This window comes from Phodopus roborovskii, unplaced genomic scaffold (genome assembly GCF_943737965.1).
Source record: "Phodopus roborovskii unplaced genomic scaffold, PHOROB, whole genome shotgun sequence".
Taxonomy (NCBI): Eukaryota; Metazoa; Chordata; class Mammalia; order Rodentia; family Cricetidae; genus Phodopus; species Phodopus roborovskii.
Genome location: NW_026126433.1, coordinates 56261586 through 56277059, shown reverse-complemented (window position 1 = coordinate 56277059; position 15474 = coordinate 56261586). Strand labels below are relative to the sequence as shown.

At 41.4% G+C, this 15474-nt stretch overlaps 1 protein-coding gene across 7 annotated transcripts in view; it reads right to left on the bottom strand.

The window, feature by feature from the left end:
* Esrrg (estrogen related receptor gamma) overlaps window positions 1-15474 on the bottom strand; it is a 544752-nt gene that overhangs the window by 254859 nt on the left and 274419 nt on the right. For 3 of the 7 annotated variants that reach the window (XM_051186534.1, XM_051186536.1, XM_051186538.1), the window contains exon 3: window positions 2474-2556. The exons of the other annotated variants lie outside the window; for them this stretch is intronic. The gene's annotated coding sequence lies outside the window, so the exon portion shown is untranslated. The remainder of the gene's footprint in view (window positions 1-2473; window positions 2557-15474) is intronic. 7 annotated transcript variants of the gene reach the window in all.

Here is a 15474-nt window from a genome sequence, read left to right as displayed (position 1 = left end):
AGCATGGCTGTCCAAAGAAGACCCAAACAACAATTGTATCTGTCGACATGCCAAAGATGGTAGAGGGAAATCTCACAGGCCCCAGCCCTATGTGAAGAACTACAGTTAATGACTACCTAGAGAGGGAGAATCATTTTCTCCATGAATGAGCCCCTGATAGAGTATCCAATCCCATGAGGTAAAACCTAGACACATATACATACATGACCCAACAGTCTCTCTCTCTCTCTCTCTCTCTCTCTCTCTCTCTGTGTGTGTGTGTGTGTGTGTGTGTGTGTGTATGTATATGTGTGTATGAAAATAAAGAAGGAGGTGATGAGGGTCTGGAGAAAATGGGAGGACTTAGAGGGGGAGAGAGAAGTAAAAGTAGTGTTAGTATGGAGTTCATACATGCCATTCTCAAAGACAGAAAGAAAATGAAAATGAAAAGCTTATGTTGTCTTGTAAAAGTATTATTTACATGCTTATATTTTTAATGGAAACACACACACTTAGCACTTCTTTCTTGCTACTAAGTCTCAAATGTTGAACAAATTATAATTATCTTAGAAATTACAAAATTGGAGGCAATTTATACACGTAGATATTAGAAGGATTCAGATTGGGCACTGGGGGAGTGACTTTGAACAACTAGCTTCTCTCCCTAAGTCCCCTTCTACAGACTGAAGATGCCAGTGCATACTCTGTGTGAAAGATCAAATGGCACAGCTCATAGGCGGCCACGGACTCCACTGCATCTCCTCAACCAGGGTGCTCCTGCTCTGTCTCCTACATAAACTAGTTAGGGATCTGTTATGAAGAGTTAAAAGATAGAAAGAAGAGATGGACATACTCCTGTACCCAGATCTACATACAGAAAAGAGGTTGACCTGAAGCCCACACAAAGAGACCGCAGCTCGAATGGCCCAGCCAGTCATTAAGCCTTAATTCAAGTTGAAGGTTTTAATTTTTTTTGGTGTTTGAGACAGGGTTTCTCTGTGGCTTTGGAAGCTGTTCTGTAATGTTATTGCCCTTGTAAGTCCAGGCTGGTCTCAAATTCACAGACATCTGACTGCCTCTGCCCCCCCAACCCCAAGTGCTGGGATTAAAGACATACGCCAACACTGCCTGGCTACGGTTTTGATTTTTATATCAACATCACTAGGCCTTATCACTCACATTGTGGATTCCAAGTTTAAGAAATGCAATTATAATACAACAAATCCCCATCACAGGGCTGACATCTGCAAAATGGAAAATGCTTTTGTGTATAAGCATTTTAAGAAGGAACTCTCCTGAAAGACATGGTTTGGATGGACTCTAGGAACGGATGGTGAAGTTCAGGTAGGTAGCAGTAACTGTGAAGGATTTCTTACAGAAGGCTAAGTATTTGGAGCCTGGCTAAGAATTAGTCATGGATAATTTTGCAAGAAAATAAAATAGGTGCTAGTCATACATCATCTTTTTAGTGGTCATAGGAGCTGTACATTTGTTTTCATCTTACCCCAGAGAAAATTAGGAGAGAACCTGGGACACCTGTGCTGTTATCTCATCGCTCTATGCTTAACTCCATTGTTCTCTACTAATCTCCATTTTCTCCACATTAGAACAAACCACACAATGGCAATGGGACTCTGCAGAAAAGAAAAGAGCATCCAGAGGAAAGAGAGAACCACGAGAAGGGGTATGGAGGTAAGACCCCAGAGGCAGGCACTTTCTCATACACCTCAAGTCCTTCCTGGGTGGTCTGGAGAGCATGAGATTAGGCTGTTTTCAGAAATGACACACCCTCACTTAACACACTTGTGGCTAAGTTTTTAGGCTTTAAGATCAACTGTTCAATTTTGGTTCTATACCTTTTATCTCAGTACTAAATTTAACCAGCAATCAAATTTTAAAGAAAACGATTTGCAATACCATCTAACACTGTACACTCAGTATTCACACTTTAAACCCAAGTTAATCTCAGTGTCTTACTCCAAATATACACACATTGTGGGCAATGGATTCATAGACAAGAATTACATGCCACTATTTTAATTTCTATACTGCATCCATTATTTCACTCAGAAAATATTTATTAAGCTTCTATGATACACTACTTTGCTTAACATTAGGGATACATTCCAGGATGGGGAAATCGAGAATAATAATCTCTTGCCCTCTACTCCAGTCCTTGTTGGAAAGTAAGAATAGAGAAATTTGACAAATGTATTTGGCTTTTTTCCTCCGCAAGACTATCAGTTTGTTCTTGTAAAAAGCCAATAATAAATGCTTTATTGAAAAACAGCCTCCTTATTTTTCAATGCCCAGTAAGAGATCTTACCACATGAATACAGGCTGAATGGGAGTCCATCAACAGATCAATTAATACTTTTATTTGAGGGCTTCTGCCCTCCTATTGCTAACTCAAACACACTGTTCTGGTTCAGTAGAGTCCAAGTCTTATTGGGCTAATTCAAGTAAGTAGAAACAAGTTGGTCAACATACATACCCCCCTGGAGCCCCAGTGCAAAAGAGACCACCTTTCCATGCACAAATATGCCCCTCTTCGCTTCTGCCTCCTTCTGTGGCAACCTAGGAAAACCAAGCATGCAAGCCAGTAAGACAAACATCACAGAGGAATGGAACACCTGACTCTAGCTGATTTCTAGATGATTCTTAGGAACTGTTAACATGTGGCGTAGGAGACAAACTGTCCAGGCTCACATCTGTGTCTTGCACAGTGTAGATACACACCATAGGCAAATGTTAGCAAATGCAAGGTGACATGCCTCTGAAAACTATGAAGGTCATGGAGTCTTACTGGAGGTTGCCTGACCTTGCTGGCACCTTGGCTGGTGAAGGAGGGTTTAAAAAAACAAAGCAAACAACAACAAACCACAAACAAACAAAAAAAAAAACCCAGCCCTAATAAGCTATTAAAAAAGCTAAGTCTGTCTTTGCAAATTAATTATGATCTACTATTATTTAAGCTTTAAACAAAAGAAAGGTGTGGTTTCACATCCACTTCTGTTATTTACAATATTTGTTTGAAAGAAAACTGGAACAGATTACAAAGTCCTTGGTTTTTTAGACAAAACACACAGGCTCTTAAATATAATGAGGGTGGTGGGATTGTCCTTTAAACGCCTCCAGTATTGGGGCCCAGGGACAGATCTGCACTTGTTACAGGATGACAAAGTAAGCTACTCATGGCATTGCCACTTGTGAGTAATGGCACAATTCCTGCCTTCTTGGGCTGTTAAGTATTTTCTCTCCGTCTCTGTCTTTCCCCGTATATATTAATATCTAATTTCCATGTTGGTTATCAAAATGCAGGCAAACAGTTTCTCCTATTGCACAAGGAAGATAGAGGGCATTTAGGAAACTCCAGGGGAATTCACACCTCAATCATGCTCTAGCATTGATTCTTGTGAATCAATATGCATTTTTGCATACAATCTTTTAGCTCCCTTTTTTTTTATCCAAGTTATCACTTAGCAGCAGGATTAGGTCATTTTCATTAGAACGAGCCTCTGATTAACTAGTTCTTTATTTAAAAGAATACAAGCCCAGCTTTCAAGAATGTTATAACATTTTGTCAATAGTTCAGGTTGGGGCTAACGATCATCATTAATGAAAGCCTGATGCACATTTGAAATCTCTATGTGGCTTTGGCTATCCAGCTCTGGGATGCCAGCAAAAACAGTTTCTCCCTTCATATATGTAAAGGAAGTATGCTGAAGAAATAATAGGAAATGTGTAGTTGAAATGTTTAAGAAGCTTAACAGGCATTCCATCTAGTGTGAATTTGGAGGAAATAACTTTTCCTTCTATTTTCTCCTCTTTAAGAAAATTCTCTTGAGGGTGAAGACAAGACACAGTAGTTAAGAGCTCTCTGCTCTTATGGAAGAATGGAGTTCAGTTCCTAGCACCCACATCTTGCAGCTAAGACTCACTTGTATCTCCAGCTTAAAGGGATCCCATGTCCTCTTCTGGCCTCCACAGACAGGCTTATATGGACACACACACACACACACACACACACACACACACACACACACACACACACATACACACACACCTGTAAAAAATGAAAACGTTTATTTATATAAATTAAAAAAAGAGCCCTCTTACTTAGATGCCCCTTGTCTGCTATAAATAACATCATGTACAGTTTTAGGTGGGTGAGCATAAGAAAGCATGGGTTCACTTCTGCTCTACTCCCCTCCCTAAGAATGGTTACTGGGCCTGTTAGAATCTTGTGGGGTATGATTGGAGTGCAAGGACCCTTTGAGAGTCATTTGCAGGTGATTCTGATATTTTCTTACATTGAGGGATCACATCTGTCAATTATCTCTAAGTGCCTCCCAATCGCATTGCATACGAATGGTGCATTTGGGAGGAGACTAAATCTAACTGGCAAAGTGACACTGTTTTGTAGGTTGGATGATGATGGTGGCAATAAACTCAGCATTAACAAAATGTCCTTCTCAACATCAAACTCCTTCAGAAATTGTCCAGTGTTCACCACTGACCTTTAATTAAAATGAAAAGCTTGGATTATCTTTATCCCATAGGAAATCATAGTGCCTGTTCCTGCCTTTCTACTTGCTTAGAAACACATCTCCTCCCACGGCTGAGTCACTCTTTGGCTCACAGTTCCGAGGGCTCAGGTAATGGCTCCTAGGTCTACTGGTCATACATTTCTAACAGAAGCCTGTGCCTCAGGATCCTTTACTAGAGCCTCATCAACACAGTGAGTGTGAGTTATTAGACTGCCTTGGAAGGGACCTTCCAGCACAATGCTCACACTGGGCACTTGCCAAAGCTTTCCCTGGTGAGATGGCTGGCCTTCTGGTTTATAGTCACTCTCACACATCCTCCCCCACCACTAGACTGTGCAGTGTCTTACATTTGTCTCAACATCTCAGGGTTGAGAAAAAAAAAAAGATAGTTGAGGTTCCAAATATTATCCCAACTTGTATTATATCGTAACTCCTGTGAGTGAGCCCACTGTGACTTGGGTGTACCGGGCTTGTTTTACACACTGTCTCTTGCCTTTTCCCAACAAAGTACTTCCTGAGTTAATTCTAATCTTATTCTATTAAACATGACCATTAAAAGTTGCACTGGTAGAGTCAGAAGTGGGCATAGTCCCACGGGTAGTGCAGAGGTTAAGCATGGGATTCAAGCCTTAGCACTAAAAACAAATAATAAAATCTGTATTTTTTCACTCTCCGTATGAGTGTGAAGTTTCTGTCATCTCATCTCACTTGCTGAAAGCCCTGCCCCCATCGTACATCCCTTGCATTTGTCCTCTTCACAATGTTTAGGTGTTCATCATGACTCTGCAGCTTCCATCCACTTCTCCTTATCTCTTAAATTATCATGAATCTTTCCATGATCCCAGAGTTAATATTGGTCAAAGATTTTCTCTTTTTATCTAGTTTGGGATTAAAGTAAGTTCCTTGCCAAGACCTTCATTCTTTTCCACAGTAACCATATACTTGGCTCACACATTATCATAAAACTATTATGGGTGAAGATAAGTTGGCCTTGATTTTTGCCCAACGCACACAGCACACAAATCCTGGGCAGGGTAGTACACACTTGTAATACTAGCACTGAGGACACAGAGGGAGGAGTTCAGGTCTATCCTAGAATATACACCAAGTTTAAAGCCATCCTGAGCTACTCGAGACCCTAAAAATTATTGATATAAATTATTTCATTAGACATAGGAACATCCACTCTTAAATGATTATACATAGAGTAGTAGATTCAAATTTTGTCATTCAAAAGAGAGTTCAGAAGGCATCATCGTTATTGCCAGTGATTGGGCATGACAGACGCATATGGATGGGTTTGTCTCAGCTCCATAAAGTGAAGAATTAGAACCCAGATAATCAGGGCAATGGCTCAGTGAGAGCATGTCACTTAAAAAGATGACTCCTTGGCCCCAGCTTCCTCCCTCCCCTTTTCATCATCACCCCAGCCCCCCAAGAAAAAGCTTACCAGTTGGTGAGTTTCTGTGTTATTAGTTCATGGAAATGCTAGTATTATTTAACATTAAAAATAAAAAATCACACTCAAGCGAGTGCTGAATTATTCATGCACTCTGATTTTACATAATTTGGCCATCCCTCTCTTCATTGCTATTTCAGTTTCCATCGCTAAACAATTCTTTACTAGGTCCACTTCGGATTCCTGTGAACAAGGAGATAACACTTGCAGAATGCTTCCCTACGTGATGTTCTGAGCTGATGTCCAAACATTTGCAGCTAAAGCCTAAACAACTCAAAAACAGCTGGGTAAAACCACAGTACCAGGAATGGAAGAAAAAAAAATCAAGCATTAATAAGGACATTTTAATTTTTTTTTAAATCAAATTTCTTTAGAATTTGAAAATCTGTGGTGTCACAAAGGCTACCAAAATTGAACCATCAGAAGACCAGCCTTGAGGGCTTGTATTGTCACTTGGTATTTCCATCACAGGTGCACACCAATCTAAGACATGATTTAAAATGCAATTAAGGCCCTTAATGTAGCTCCAGCATTAAAAGTTAGCGATGGGCACTCTCAGACTCCCTATTGAGTGCATGGCAGGACAGAGGGACAGGATGGCAGCTAGCTCTTTCAATAGAGTGACAAATACCACAGCCAAAGTGTTACTGTGGTCAGACTTCCATATGTCACACCATTAGAGACAGTTGGCCCCAGCCTGCAACTTCGCTGGACAGAACTTGACAAGAATTCTACCCAGAATGTGTGTGTGTGTGTGTGTGTGTGTGTGTGTGTGTGTGTGTGTGTGTGTGGTGGGGGCAAGCCTCAGCATCTATACCAGAGAAAGCAAGCGCAAGAGACAGTGTTACAATAAATGCAACCACCTCATCTGCCAGGAACTGCCTCCTTGAGCAAAAGAAGGGTGTTCTTAAAAAAAAAATCACTGTATATTGTTTCACTCTTCATTGCTTTGCTCATTTCTAACATATAATTTTTTTAAAGCTAATCATTAATGGAAGTGGCTAGAAGTGGCAACTAAGCCTTTTTGGCGGCATTCTTCAAATGTTTGGTGTTAAGTGAGAGTGAGTGAGTGAGAGAGAGAGAGAGAGAGAGAGAGAGAGAGAGAGAGAGAGAGAGAGAGAGAGAGAACACAGATGGGAAATACTATAATGAACCAACATGTTCTATTTAAAAACTGTTTGTCAGCTGTAGTTAAGTTGACACTGTGAGCATAGCAACAAATCATAACATTTTGCAAGTTTTCCTGCATGCTTGAAGCAGTCAAAGTACATACTTGCCCAGATCACAGTGGTGGGAGTTTAGGAATGGCACAATGGATGGGGTGCATTGGGACATGTGAGACCTGCTGCCTACTCAAAGGTCAGTGGCCACAAAAGTAGGCCAGGTCTTTGACTATTCCTGTAGCCAACGAGCAATGTTCAGGGTTTTTAAAGAGAGCTGTGTGTAGCCCAGCAGTTCTGAGAGATTCCCCTTTGCCTGAGTGTATAATTTTGGATTTCACTTAGAGATCGGTGCCATACAAGTATCAAGTTCTCCACCAGTTCTCCACCAGCTTTCTTCTGAGGTCATTTATAAAGAAATGGGTTAAGATAAATGATGTTGGCAGAAGGAAGCTAATACCACAGAGAAAAAGTGAAAATGTATAAATATAAATCATTTGATTTCATGAATGTGAAGTAACCTGCTGTGTGTTTAGTTCTGAGGCTAAGACTAAATGATAAGGAACTGTCAAGATGGCTTAGAAGGTAAGCAGTACTTGCTGCCATTCTGGACAACTTGTGTCCACTCTCCAGGGTCTCCATGACAGGAGAGAACCAACTTTCACACATTGTCTTCTGACACATACATGTTGTGACACATGTGCACACAGTCACATACATCTCCCATACATCTACATAAATGAATGTAGCAATTTTTAAAAGGAAAATGTTTTTTTTAAAATTCTGTTTGACAAATTAAGAAAGTAACAGAAATATGTACAGCACAAGCAGGGGTCAATCTCTGTGGAATCCAAACACTAAATTTAGCTAATAGTAAAAGGAGCTGGCTAATCCACAAATAAGTAACACTTCTGTCTCTTTAATGTCTGGTTGTAAGTGTATCTTATCGATAATCTCAATTTCAGTCTGTTTTCCTAGATTTGTTGGATAACATTACTGACTGCATTATCTAGGTAGAAATACCATTGAACAATAGAAGATGCATCTCCTAAGGCCCATTCATTAAAGGCTTGGTGACCATCCTTTAACTACAGGGATGATACTGGAACCTTTAGGAGGCAGGGCTTAGCAGAAGGAAGTGATGTCATTGGGGTGGGCATAGAGGTGTCAGGACCTGGCCCCTTTCTTTCCTTCCCCTATTTCCCAGTCTCCATGAACAGGTGAGGAGGCCTCCTTCGGTGAGCATTTCTCCCATGTTGCCTTGCAATTCTGCAGGCTGAGACCTTCCTCCTTAGAAGTTTGCTGTGAGTCCCCCCTGGCTACTACACTGGGAGATACCCTGCAGCTGGTAATCAGGACTTAATTATTCCTTTTTCCGACTTACAAGGAAAGATCTCCATCCCACTTTAACTCTCTCTCATCTCCTTTCCTTGGCCAGAATGTCATAGGCCAGATGCAAACTTGGAGGCCACAGGCTGAAAATTGAAAAACGTAGCCTGGAACAGCCTGAGAAACCCAGAAACTAACATGTGGGGCTTTATTTTTAGTTTTTATTTATTTATTTTTGGTCCATGGCATGAGAGATAAGTAAACATGATTGTTTATGTCCTTTCTGTTGTTTTTGTTTTGAAGATTAGTTCTTCCTATGTAGCCCAGGCTAGCCTGAACCTCAGGATGTACCTCAGGCTGACCTTGAACTCATAGTCCTACTGCTTCAGCTTCCCAAGTGCTGAGGTCACAGATATGTGCTACCACATTCCGCTGACATTTACATTCTTTATTGCACACCCTTTTGGAGAAAGCTCATTGCTGATGTTCATACCTAGTTCCTTCGGGTCCTCCCAACAGCTGATAGCATGATGTCATCGCAAAGATACTCAGCTCACTTGCCCACTTTTCATCTGTTAAATAGTCATCCTCATTTTTCATCATTTTGACCTAATAGAACATGGATATAAACCAGTCCATAAAGTGCAAGTTATGAACTTTCTTAGAAATACAAAAGCAAAATTCCTTCTACTTGGAGGGATCAGAGCAGACTAATGAAAATAATTTTAAATGAATTTTAGTAGTGTTTGAGGAGGATTTTTAACTCACAGAGATGATGGAGAAAAAATCATGGTGCCAACTAAAAAGTGTACACTATTCCTACAGAATATAGCAGCTCACACTGCTTTGTGCTCTGGTTATTCAAGCTGCCTTTTGAGTGAACTCATAGAAGTGAATGAATACCTGAGAGGCTTCTGGAATCCAGTGTATGCACTTCACAATGGTGCAAATGACAGCCTGGAGTACTTTCCTATAGTGAGCTCATTCTCCTCATTCCCTTGTTGCAGAGTTCCCTCCAGTACTATACTAGGGCTGATCTCTATAACCAAAACAATACTTCAGAGGTATTCAGACATCAGTTCCAGAATTCAGTCATAAAAAATTGTTGCTGTTCCTTCTTTGGCACACCCTCCTCCCTTCTCTGTCTGTCTGTCTGTCTGTCTGTCTGTCTGTCTGTCTGTCTGTCTCTCTCTCTCTCTCTCTCTCTCTCTCTCTCTCTCTCTCTCTCTCTCTCCCCACTTGTTCCTGTTCAGGGGGGAAGGTGAGATGCAGTGTTACCAGCAAATGGACAGGTGTATGTGGGAAGGAACTGAGGTGTCCATTTGACAGCGCTGGAAAGGATCTCGGGAGCAGGCCTCCTTGCCCTGTGGGAATTTCAGGTGTCTGTTGCCAGTAACGTAGGAGAATTTTCAGCCAGAGTCACTACTCAGATGAACCTAACCACATACAGCCACCTGTCCTGACTCCCAGACACTGTAAGATTTGGAGCATTGCTTATTTTAAGCCATTAAATTTTAAAGTAAGTTATTATGTGGTCTAATGCTGATGACAGGGTATTTCACAGGTCTCTGTTTTGATTTTGTTTTTCTTCTCCTGTTTAGGAGACTTGAGGATAGAAGCCATGTCACATTCACCTCTAGGATGAGGCCAACAGCAGATCTGATATCATTTTCTCAATGAATGTCCATCTCCTTCCTGTTCATAATGATTAAAGTAAATTCAATGACAATTACACTTCCAGACTCCTGGCTTGACTAAGGCATTTAAAAAAATTTAATGTGGTTTAACTCAGAATGTGGAAAAGGGAAAAAAATCTAGAATGAGACCACCTTTCAGAAAGTTCAATTTTGTTAATGCTCTCACCATTAAGAGTTCAGTATAAATTTGCAATGAGGTTCAGTGTACTCTTTAGGGCAGCTTGGCCTCCTGCCTTTTAAGCATTCATGATTGCAAACTGAAACTTGGCCCAGGAACTAAGGCATGACAGCATGATGGGAAAGGCTGACGTAAGTGTCGAAGAAATAAACTCCCACAGGCCTTGGGTTTAGAGGACAGTAGAATCTGCAACAATAGGGTTCGGAGGATATGCACCAAAAGTTAAGCACTGTTGGGTAACTTTGTGCTGTCACTTAAACCTGGCAGAACATACTTATTTCTCAAGTGTCTGCTAGCTCTTATTGTAGAAGCATTTCAACTCCTTCCTTCTGGCTTCCTTTCTATTTTTCAGGACTTGTTTTATTTCTAATGATTAGTCTGTGCGTGGGCTCCTTCAACATGAGTATGGGTACCCATGGAGGACAGAAGGGAGCTGGTTCTGAGTGTCTGTGAACTACCTGACATGCATGCTGGGAACTAAATTCTGGTCCCCTGAAGGAGCAGCACATGCTCCTAACTGCTGAGTCATCTCCATCTTGGTCTTCTAGCTTTCGCGAAGTATGTGGCATGTCATGGATATGCAGTCACCACACACATCAGAGGTTTTCCTCTCTAACTATAACTGAGGGCCTACCCAGCTACCATTCCCCAGTCCTTCCTTCCTCCCTCTACATACCCAGTCTACTAACATGGTTCTACTTTTAGTGTCTTTGACATCACCTTTTATATATTCCACATATGAGTGAGGTCACGTGGAACTTGTCCTTGTGGGCCTAGCATATTTCATTTAATAAAACATGTTTCAAAGAATCAGGGACCCAACAACTTCTGAGCCCCTATGTGTGGAAATTACATTCTGTAGTTGATAACAACTTCATAGTGTACTCCTCCTTCCAAATCTACCAGCCTCAATAACCTAATGTACTTGCAAAGAGGAAACACGGTACATAGGCAGTTAGAATAATCCCATTACCATGGATGGGGAGTCCCCATAGAGATGCCTTTCTTGAAGCTGGCATTTACCAGCATCACCATACTTCTATCTTTCTACGACTAAGCTCATTTTTGAGGCAGGTATCTCCCCGAGGAGAAAGTTTGTAAAGTTTACAGGCAGAGGCAGAGGAGCAGTGCCTCTGCTCAGCACCAGCTTTCAGCAAAGGGTAGTTCAAGTTCACTTGTGAAGGAGACAGCCATTGCCAGGAGATGGCTCTCCTGCAGTGTATGAGCTCTGATGTAAGGAATCAACCACCTGAGCAAGCTCAGCTTTCCCTATTCCTACTCGGGACAAGAAACCCTGTCTTCTCTCCCAATTTGTAGCAATAGATATCTGGATAAACCTCAAGAAGATGCCTCAAGACAGCAAGACAGAATCATCTCTCCCTCCCCACTCATTTAAAAATACACTGCAATGTTGAACTCATTTACTTTTGTCAACTTGACACAAATTAGAGTAGTCTAGAAGTGGGAACCTCCGTTGACGAACTGCCCAGCTCAGACTGGTCTATAGACCTGTCTGTAGAAGAATTCTTTGATTGATAATTGATAATTACAATGAGCCCAGCCCATTGTAAGTGGAGCTACTCCTGGGCAGGTAGTCTTGGATTGTATAAGAAGGCAGATTGAGCAAGCCATGGAGAGCAAGCCAGGAAGCATCATGCCCCTATGGCCTGTGGGTTAGTTCTTCTCTAGGTTCCTGTCTCAGGTCCTGCCATAAGCAAGTTGAACAAGCCATGGGGAGCAAGCAAGGAGGCAGAAAGCCTCTGTGGCCCCTGCAGCCTCTGACTTAGTTTCTGCCTCTAAGTTTCTTCCTGCTTCCTGTTCCTGCAACACTTTCCCTGTGATGGGCTATTACCAAGATGTGTAAGAGGACATACATCCTTCTTCTTGAAATTGTTTTTGGTCAGTATTTTATCACAGCAACAGAAAGCAAACTAGGACAAAGGTTAGAAGAAAAGAATCAAATGCAGTGATACAAGCAAGGCCTTGGGTTAGTTGAACTTGGGAAAGTTCCCACTTTCCAGAGAGACAGCCTGGTTCCTGCACCACTTGGCAAGATAGCTTGCCTCTTGAAGATTTGAGTTCTACTCTAAAGGCAAAAGGCAATATACTAATGTGCTAAACCTTGAACTAACCCTTCCCTAACTCCCCTCTCCCAAGCTGGAGGTCTAACTCTAGGACCAGCTCTTCCACAATTTCTAACTCTTTTTTTGTGGGTGAAGTTTAGAGACACGGTTTCCTTGTATAGCTTTAGAGGCTGTCCTGAAACTAACTCTTGTAGACCAGACTGGTCTCAAACTTACAGAGATCCTCCTGCCTTTGCCTCCCAAGTGCTGGGATTATAGGTGTGAGCCCCCACCACCTGCTAATTTCTAACTTTTAAATCCAGATTCTCAGTTGATTATCTTAATGACTTTAATTTCCCAGTCGCCCATACACAAAACCTCAGCTACCTTTTAAACTACCTTTTAAAATAATTTCTGTGGTGACTGCTCAGGCTAAGTGTAGCCCTGCAGCCTAGGATGGCTTTGAATGGGCTATAAAGGCCATTTTGATTTTGATCTCACAGTGTTGATCTTCCTACCTCAGCTTCCCAAATGCTGAGTGACAGGTGTTTGCGACCGTGCACAGGGCTAAAACAAATTGAATTTCTGAATCACTGTAGACTTACAGAAAAGATGAAAATACAATAGCTTCCCATTGGCCCACACTGGGTCTCTCCTATGATGAATATATGTGATACATACTTGTAACTATAAACTGGTGACACTTTGTCTAGACTTTAGGTCTTATTCCTGTTGCTTTAACTTGAACCCACTGCCTTCTCCCTGTCCCAGGACTCCATCTCAAATACCACACCCTACTGACATGCCTTGACTCCCCAGTCCCCTTGGCTCTTACGCCTTTTCAGATTCCCTTTGTATTGGGTGTCTGAAGACCTGAGAAGATGGACCTGTGTTTCATAGATTCCTCACTGGAGACCGTTTTCCCATGATGCTCAAACCAACTTTATATGTTTGGAGAGGGTGATCAAAGAGGCAGGATGAGTCTTCACATTAAAGTGATGTGTCATGGATGATGCTTCCCTTGTTCCTCCCATGCCCCATAACATTATGTATGATAAACTGTGCAGTGGAGAGTGGCCTTTGCTCCAAATTCACACACATCCTGTAAGTACACAAAACAGTCACACTTCAAATCAGAAGTTAAAATGCAGATCCTCAACTCTCAACTGGACCAAGAGAGGTAATATGATTATTGCTGGAACCTTAGGTCTCCTTTTTTCTCTTTCTCCACATATCCATTCCTTCTAAGAACACTCATTGTCTGATGTGTGTCAGGTACTATACCAGCCTTAAAAATAAAATATAAAATAAAAATAAAATAAAAAATAAAAATGTCACCTCAAAAAGACAAATGACCTGAGGAAGCTCACAATACTGGCATCCAATTTTGCTAAGGAGTCCCAGAAAAGTATCCATTATTACCTGTTATTCTGGTTTAGTTGCTGTTCTAGGAACTGATCTCAAGCTTTGTTTTTGCTAGGTATGTGTTCTACCACTCAGAAACATAGCATCCATGACTGATGTGATCCCAAGGACACAGTATTCACTGTCACCATTACCATCATTATGACTGTGCATCACAGAGAATTACAAAGCATTAAGAATGGATCTGGTTGGTTGTGAATATGGCTCACTCATTAAAGTGTTTATCTTGCAAGCATGAAGACCCCAGTTTGGTTCCAAGAACCCATACACAAAAAGTCAAGTGTTCTGGTGTACATATGTGACCCTGACTCTGCCAAAACAAATAGCCAGGTCACAGGGACTCACTGACGGGCTAGCATACCCAGTCTAGTCAGTTCCAGGTCCCAGGGCAAAACACTGTCTCAAAAACTAAGGTAGATTGCTCCTGAGTAATGACACTAATACACACACACACACACACACACACACACACAAATATCTAGCACAAAGAAAATAGTCACATAGTCACATTCTCTAAGACCTTGGTTCTTTCCCAGGCACCAGGGCTAATCCATACCCAATAAGACTGAACATAAGATTACATAAGATTATGGGAATCGTGAATGAAGTCTCAATTAAGTCCTGGCAATGATCTAATGAAATGGAATAAGGAATAAGGGATGACAGAAAAGAGCCAAGGACAGTGGGAGTTTCCTGTCAGTAAAACCTTTTCCAATCATAACCAAGAGAACAAAACTTTGTTTCAACCAATACCTGGCACAACACTCTCAACATAACACACAGACTAGCACCAAAACAGAAGTGGCTCAGGAACTTCCTTCAGCAGGATAACTTTATCCACAACTAATACAAATGTTTCAATTTTTTGTCAATTTTGATTAAAATATATGTAGAGCCCTATAACCATGTTCAGTTCCCCTGGTGACCACTGGAGATTGGTGTCAGGACTACTGAAGATATGAAAGTCTGAGGATGGTGAAGTCCTTTATATGCAACACTCCTTTATATTTCCAAAGATCTCGGCATTACACAGAATACATAATAGAATATACCACAGAATAGAATGTGATGCACAGTCATCCTCCTCTGTTGCCAAGGGACTGAGACATGGGGAGTTGCTGTACATTTTCAGGGAGGACATGCTTTTTTTTCTGAGTGTCTGGAAACTGCAGTTATTTAAGTCAGTGGATATGAAATCTAAACACAGATTTCTTGAGAAGAGGCTATCCCCTTCTAAACCTCCCCATTTTTATAAGTGGGAATATGTTAAATCAGGGGAGAGAGAAGGCAGGCTTCAGCCTCCTCCTCAAATGAAAAGGAATTAAAGAAGGAAAGAGAGCTGCTGAAAAAAGGTCGACCAGATGTTCAGTGGTAAATGAACTAACACTATAGGTAAATGCAAATGAAAACAAAAAAGAAATAGACAAACAAACAAAAAACCATATAGTTCCACTTACATTTACCACATTCAAGCACAGCTATTAGCCCATTCAGGAAACTATTAACACCTGGCCCCCATGCTCCAAGGCCATCACCAATGGTTGAAGTAAAATCACCCCAGACCATCACTCAGCCCAGGGCACATGCTGGGTCTTCCAGCTGCACTTTCCTGATACACAGCTACACACTCAAGT